The sequence below is a fragment of the Canis lupus genome, chromosome 11 (genome assembly GCF_048164855.1).
Source record: "Canis lupus baileyi chromosome 11, mCanLup2.hap1, whole genome shotgun sequence".
Taxonomy (NCBI): Eukaryota; Metazoa; Chordata; class Mammalia; order Carnivora; family Canidae; genus Canis; species Canis lupus.
Genome location: NC_132848.1, coordinates 18111232 through 18119618, shown reverse-complemented (window position 1 = coordinate 18119618; position 8387 = coordinate 18111232). Strand labels below are relative to the sequence as shown.

The window sequence follows — 8387 nt, the reverse complement described above, 5'->3', positions numbered from 1 at the left end:
TGAACTAACGGTGTTGGAAGGGGAGGAGGGCGGGGGGTGCAGGTGACTGGGTGGCGGGCACCTAGGTGGGCTCTTGACGGGATGAGCACTGGGTGTTATTCTATATGTTGGCAAATTGAACACCAATAAAAATAATTTTATAAAAAATAAAGAAAGTGTTGCTATTAACCCAAGAAATTCAAACAAACAGACAAACAAATCCTTTGGGATACAGCAAAAGCAGTCCTGAGGGGGAAATACATCGCAATACAAGCAGCCATCCAAAAAATGGAAAGAACTCAAATACAAAAGCTAACCTTACACCTAAAGGTGCTAGAGAAAAGAGAGTTAATAAAGATTCGAGCAGAACTCATTGAAATCGAGACCAGAAGAACTGTGGAACAGATCAACAATGTCAGGAGTTGGTTCTTTGAAAGAATTAATAAGATAGATAAACCATTAGACAGCCTTATTGAAAAGAAGAGAGAGAAGACTCAATAAAATCATGAATGAGAAAGGAGAGATCACCACCAATACCAAGGCAATACAAACGATTTTAAAAACTTATTATGAACAGCTATACGCCAATAAATTAGTCATTCTAGAAGAAATGGACGCATTTCTGGAAAACCACAAACTACCAAAACTGGAATTGGAAGAAATAGAAAACCCGAACAGGCCAATAACCAGGGAGGAAATTGAAGCAGTCATCATTAAATATAACAAAGGCATCTTTAGCATTATGCCCAGCATATAGTAAACTTCTCAAAAAACATGCTGTTTTTTTTTTAAAAGAAAGGTTGTTTTCTATTTCCTGTTATTAATCATTATCATTACTTGGTTCCCACATGGCTTTTGTACTACACTGACAGTCTCCTGTTATCTTCCTCAGAGTCTCTTTGGATTTCTTCCCCAACTCCTTATTAGAAGTTCAATTCCAGAGTTCCCAACAAAAGAGGGTTCATTAGTGTGCTCTGAAGGTTGGCCTTCCTGGATCTTTGATTTCCTTCTTTAACTGATCATGCTGAGGCCTCTTCTGAATAGAACATTTAAAATACACTTCACTATGTTATAAAATCACAAGCCACACATACTCATCCTCAAACAAGTCAGAAGAGAAGAAATAAGACTTTGAATGAGGATGCTCTGAATATCACTACTTAAGTATGCTTAATATAAATAAATCACATCTCAAGGATGTGAGGCCAGGGTGTATTTTAAATTATGGTGGAATGAAGAAGTGGCAAATGACAGCTAAGCTGATATAAAGCAGGATGAGTAGGATTTTTCCTATTAAATTTTCATAAGTTTGGGAACTTTTGTGAATAATTAGGTCAATAAGTAGTGGTGAGAAAACCAACAATTTCAGTTTTATGCCACCATTCACTCACATCAGACTTCTAATTGTGATTCATCCCATGGACATATATGAGTAATACCCTGCAGAACTTGCCCTGAAAGTTAAGTGTAAGTATATTCTCAGTTTATAATTATACCAATGTTAACTCTTTGTGCTTATGGAGCATGAAATCATGTAACTGTTTTTTTTAAATTAAAATGTAACTTTTCCCATTCAGTAGGTTGCCTATTCATTTTGTTGATGGCTTTTGACCTACAGAATATCACGCTAAGTAAAATAAGTCAGGGAGACAAAAACAAATATCTCATGATTCACTTACATGTAAAAACAAGCAAACAGTAACAGACTCATAAATAGAGAAAAAACTGGTGGTTGCCAGAGGGGAGGGGTGATAGGATGGGTAAAATAGGTGAAGTGGATTAAAAGGTTCAAACTTCCACTTAAAAAATAAATAAATCAGGGACACCTGGGTGGCTCAGCAGTTAAGCACCTGCCAGGATCAGGGATCGAGTCCCACATTGGGCTCCCTGCATGGAGCCTGCTTCTCCCTCTGCCTATGTCTCTGCCTCTTTCTCTGTGTTTCTCTCATGAATAAATAAATAAAATATTTTTAAAAATTAAATTAAAAAGTCATGGGGTTGAAAAGCATAGCATAGGAAATATAGTCAGTAATGTTGAAATAATATTTATGGTGACAGATCGTTAACTATATTTACTGTGGTGAGCACTGGGTAATGTATAGTATTGTCAATTCAGTATTTTATATATGAAACTAATATCAAATTGTATGTCAACTATACTTCAGTTTTCAAAAGTAACTTATAGCATTTATACAATATAGACAAGTATAAAGGAAAAGAAGATAGCTCCCCATATGTCCCTCACTTCCCCCATCTAACTTCGTAAAGGCAATACTGTTCAAATTTATTGTCCCAGATCTATGTGACTATGCACATAAAAATAGTTTTATATAAGATATAAGATACGTATATATAAAAATGTCCTTTTTTACCCAGTGGGATCATAAAATATACTACAGTTCAGCAGCTTTCTTTGTTCACATAGCACCATACCAAATATATCTTCCCGAGTGAGTTCACATAAATAAATAAATAAATAAATAAATAAATAAATAAATAAATAAATAAATAAATAGATTCCAGTTAGTTGATATACAATATTTCCCACTTGCTTTTATTGGTTTGTCACATTTTGTAGTTTGGATGTGCCAAAATTATTCTGTCCTTTCCTTACTGGTGGAAATTTAGATTATTTCCAACTTTTTACAACAACAAACAATGCTACAATGATTTGTAATATTATTGAAGTAGATTTATTACAGAACTTAAGTGGAACATAAATGTGATGTCTTGTAATGATAACTAAGCTATTCATCAAAGACCAGAAACTAATAGTTAGGAAGTACAAGAGCCTAGACATTCACATCATTGGATGGCATGACCTTTTTCACACATCCTTGAGATTATGATATTCTCGGAGACAACAGCAAAAATGGCTCTCTGGTGTTCCAGATAGGCACACAGCTCAGCAGTACAGGGTTTAGGATCCCAGGGGCTTAGGATTTCTTTATTTCAGGAAACTTAGAATAGCAGAATATTAAGACACCCACAGGATTCTAGACATTCAAGGCTTTTCTTGGGAAAATCGCTGACCTTTCTGGAAAAGATTATGACCAAGTAATCTGATAGCCCTTTTCCTGGTTCTGCATTGGGGCTATACTTGTATGCCAAGAAAAGTGACTCAGCTTATCCAGGATGCTTAGAGAGATAGGATGGAGGAGTCCAGGTGCACATGAACACTTCTCTCTGAGAGTCAGTGGTAAGCATTTTAAGTAGTTCCTGAAAGCTCTCCCTTGAAATCATTTGATGTCTGAAGTTTCTCTTTCTTTCAGTGACAGACAGCTCAGTATCCTGAAAACTAAGCACTGGGAGTTCTGTGCCCAAACAAACCTTAACTCATTAAGTCATTTCAAATTTCAATTACAAATAGAAGAAATACATATTTTTATTATTTGGTGATGGAAGAGCACCAACTATGAAAAAGGAAAATCTCAAAATACAACCTTGCTGATAGAGGCCTGTGTCTCCACTCAAAATCCCAGCAGAACCAGGTAATATTCATGACTTAGTGACCATTCATCAGTGGAAAAAAGAAGGAAATGGTAACAATTTATGTATTCAAGCGACTTTACCCTAAACTGGCTCTGGAAAGTTCCTATCAGTTACTAGACCAAAACAAGGCAAGAAAAAGTATACAATATATGTGGAAAATTGCCAAAGATAAAAGGGTAAATGGAGAATAAACTAAGGGAGATAAAGAGAAAAAAAGATCAGGATCTTTTTTTCATTTTTTGTAACAACAACCTATTTTGATCATACTGTATGCTTTTGCCACTGTTGTTGGGAAATAAAAGAATACCAAAATAAATACCAAACATATACCATAAATATATTTATGATGAGCCTAGCATAAACCAATACTAGAGTCATTCAGGAAGTGTTGGTTCTTCTGTCCTTCCCCTGATCTTAAGGAATTTATAGTCTATTTTTGCAAAGGTGATATATACATGTAAAAGAGAAAATAGATAATGCCTGAATAAAAAGCATTTATTTAATTTTTATCTTAGAATTAGGCATCTCTCTACATTTATGTTGTGTCACAGATATTTATTCATTTTGTTTTTTGTTTTTTTAAGTTAATTTTCTTTTTTTAAGATTTTATTTATTTATTCATGAGAGACAAGAGAGAGAGAAAGAGAGAGAGAGAGGCAGAGACACAGGCAGAGGGAGAATCAGGCTCCATACAGGGAGTCCGACATGGGACTCGATCCCAAGTCTCCAGGATCATGCCCTGGGCTGAAGGTGACACTAAACTGCTGAGCCACCTGGGCTGCCCCAGATATTCATTTTGATGTAAAAATTCCAAATAGAATACAGCCACTATGGAAAGCAGTACATTGGTTCCTCAAAAAACTAAAAATAGAGTTACCATATGATTCAGCAAGATAGGCTGCTGGCTATATAGTCAAAAGTACTGAAAGCAAGAATTTTTTTAAAAGCAGGATCTTGAATATTTGCACACTCATTTTCATAGAAGCATTATTCACAATAACCAAAACAGAAGCAACAAAAACATTCATCGACAGATGAATGGGTAAACAAAATGTGATATGTATATGCAATGGAATATTATTCGGCCTTTAAAAAGAAGGAAATGCCTTGAGAATATTATACCAAGTCACAAAGAGACAAATATTGTATGATTTTACTTATATGAGCTAACTAAAATAGTGAGATTCATAAAAATTGAACATAGAATGGTGCTTACCAGGGGTAGGAGGGGGGGGAAGGGGAGTAGTTTAACGAGTACAGAGTTTGTTTTATGAGATAAAAAATTCTGGAGATCTGTTGCAAATCAAAGTGAATATAATTAACATTACTGAACTTAGAAATGGCTAAGATAGTAAGTTTTATGTTCCATGTTTTTTACCACAATTTTTTATAATTCCATAAAGCATCTCACGGGTACTAATTACACTCTGTCTATTCAGGTTGTGTTACTCAGATAATAGTGCTTAGCAATTGGACTCAATTTACTAATTTTCCCTCTCCTCTTGCATAAGATCTGCTGGAAGTAGAAGAAGAGATGAAGTTTCATTTCTATAGTGTCCTGACTACAGAAACAGAGAAAGACTCTGGTAGCTTGAGCCACATGTCTTTCAAGATCAATGTATGAAGTATCTTTCAATTAAAAGTTTGCCTGACAATACTAAAAATTTCCTTTGGGATGTGTATGGTTAAATATACAGGAAATTAAATATAGATCAATACTCTAGAAAGAGAACTTGTTCAACTAGCTTCTGACAGAAAACTTGGGGGTGACAAAACTAAGTTTTTATAAAATAATATTTTAAAAATAATAATTAACATAATGATGCATTCTATTCAGGAATTAACCATTTTCTACTTTATGTGTATATGACATCTTTCCAAAAATAGACTGCTTTTTAAGTACCTTAAAAGCAGGGGAAAAGCAAGAGAACCAACACTTATTAAATGACTTTTAAGAGTCAGTTTTTCAAAAGTAAATTTCTTGACATTTACCAAAAAGCCTATCAAGGAGTCTGGAATTTTAAATAGGTTTCATCATAGTGAAAAATTATGCTGAGATATATTTTATTTTCTTTTTTTTTCTTTTTTTTTCTGAGATATATTTTAAAATATTAAGTTTAATTTGAGCGGAATATGCCCAAAAGATAATGTATTATAGAGAGTTAAAAATATGGGTCTGAAAATGAAATAAGAATTCAGGCCTAGGAAAGCCATTTAAGAGGCACCATGAGATAGATGTTAGACAGGATTACTTCACTCATTTAGAAACTAAAGCTGGCAAACAACTTCTGAAAAATGTATTTAGGAGAAAGTGCAGCCAGAGACAGAGACATTAGAGCCTGGAGAAAGGAGGGGAAAACTAGTTAAGAGCCATTGCTTAAAGGCAGAAATTAAGAAAATACAAGAAAAAATCAAAGACAATGTAGAGACAAAATATAAATATACAGAAGTTTTCTAAAGAATACACAATCACTGTTTAATAAATATGTTAAAAAATAAAGGTGCAGGGATCCCTGGGTGGCGCAGCAGTTTAGCGCCTGCCTTTGGCCCAGGACGCGATCCTAGGGACCTGGGATCGAATCCCACATCGGGCTCTCGGTGCATGGAGCCTGCTTCTCCCTCTGTCTATGTCTCTGCCTCTCTCTCTCTGTGTGACTATCATAAATAAATAAATAAAAATAAAAAAATAAAGGTGCAGATCTGATCCATGTGTATTTTAGAATAGAAGAATTTGTTGGCTGTATGTATTTGGCCAAATCACTAAAACTTTCCCAACCTCAGTTTCATCATAATCACCACTATTATCCTCATAGGATCACTAATGCGCATTGTCTGATCTGTAAGATTCAGATAATAGTTGTAATTGTTCTGCCCCTGGATGAGGATGGGAAATCAGCACAACCTGGCAGTTGAGTATGCAGACTATGGATCAGGCAACAGTGGGCTAGAATTCTGCTCTACAATACACTAGCCGTGGGATTCAGAACAATTTATCAACTACTCCAAACCTCAATTTTCTCATCTGCAAGATGGAGATAGTAATAGCACCTGTCTTAAATGGGTTGTTGTGAGAATCAAATAAAATAACGATAAGGTTGGGCACCTATTAAGTCCTCAATTGATAACAGTTATTTTTTTTAGAGGAGGGAGGGGCAGAGCGAGAAGGAAAGAGACTCTTAAGCAGGCTCCATGCCCAGTGGAGAGCCCAAGGTGGAGTTCAATCTCACAACCCTGAGATCATGACCTGAGTCAAAGTCAAGAGTTGCACACCTAATGGACTAAACCACCCAGGTGCCCCACAACAGTTATTATTCATTATTATCATAGTTATAACCAAGTAAAACAATATACTAAATGTTTTTTATTGTAAAGGATAGTAAAATCAAAATGTTTGTGACTTGTTTGTATTTTCAAGAGTAAGAAAGAAATTGACCTGGAGACCCATGTGCAACTCAATCCCACGACCCTGAGATCATGACCTGAGCCAAAATCAAAGTCAGAAACTTAGCTGCCCACGCACCCTCTGCATGAGAACTTTTTAAAAATAATTCTTGTGAAAAGACACTCTCTGTGCAATAGAAACTCTCACTTGAGTCAAGTGGACAGAAAGTAGATATTTGAACCAATTCAATGAAAAGGCTTAGCTACTCCTAAATGTTCCTGATCCTCTTCCATTCTCATCACTGACTTCTTTCCTTTGTACTTTTATAGGCAGCAAATGTTAGCGATGAAAAACCAAACCCTTCTGACAGAATTCATTCTGCTGGGACTAACAGAAATCCCAGAGATCCAACTTGTAGTCTTTCTATTTCTCTTCCTCACCTACATATTCAGCATCATTGGAAACCTCACAATCATCACACTTACACTACTGGACTCACACCTCCAGACTCCCATGTATTTCTTCCTCCGGAATTTCTCCTTCCTAGAAATTTCCTTTACAACCACCTTTACTCCTAGGCTGCTGTTCAGCATCACAACTGGCAACAAGAGCATTAGCTTTGCTGGCTGCTTCACTCAGTATTTCTTTGCCACCTTCTTTGGAGCCACAGAGTTTTACCTTCTGGCTGCCATGTCCTATGACCGCTATGTGGCTATATGCAAACCCCTGCATTACATGACCATTATGAGCAACAGTCTGCATTCAGCTGGTTCTCTGCTCTTGGTTGGCTGGATTTCTAATCATCATATCCCCAATCATCCTGACCAGTCAGCTGGATTTCTGTGCCTCCAACATACTGAATCATTATTATTGTGACTACGGACCCCTGCTAGAAATATCTTGCTCAGACACAAGACTCTTAGAACTGGTTGACTTTATCTTAGCAGCTGTGACCTTGGTGGTCACCCTGGTGCTGGTGGTTCTCTCCTACACAAACATCATCTGGACCATCCTCAAGATCCCCTCGCTCAGCAAAGGAAAAAGGCCTTTTCCACATGTTCTTCCCACATGATTGTCATTGCCCTCTCTTATGGCAGTTGCATCTTCATGTATATAAAACCCTCAGCCAAAGAAGGAGTTGCCTTCAATAAGGGGGTAGCTGTGCTCAATACCTCATTGCCCCTTTATTGAACCCATTCATTTACACTTTAAGGAATAAACAAGTAAAACAGGCCTTCAAGGATGTCATCAAAAAGGTTATGAGCATTTGGCGAATGTAAAAATTTCAAACTCAATGAAAAATCTGAACAATATGAATTCCTCCCCATGAAACATAAGGAGAGCTTCTCTAACCCTCTCATTAAAGCAACACTTCAGATGAATTTATCATAAAGAGGTGTCAAATTATGTTTCAAAGTTGTGAATGAGGGGTAACTTTTCCCAAAAAACAGTTCACATATTTGTTTCTAGTTAACAGACTTTTTAGCTCTAGCTAAAGTTTGTCTACAAACTCTTCACATTATTTTGAGATTAT

The 8387-nt window shown here is 36.2% G+C and overlaps 1 pseudogene; it reads left to right on the top strand.

Moving 5' to 3' along the window:
* Positions 1-7198: 7198 nt before the first annotated feature.
* LOC140600505 (olfactory receptor 6C4-like) lies at positions 7199-8133 on the top strand (annotated as a pseudogene).
* The last annotated feature ends 254 nt before the right edge of the window (positions 8134-8387 follow it).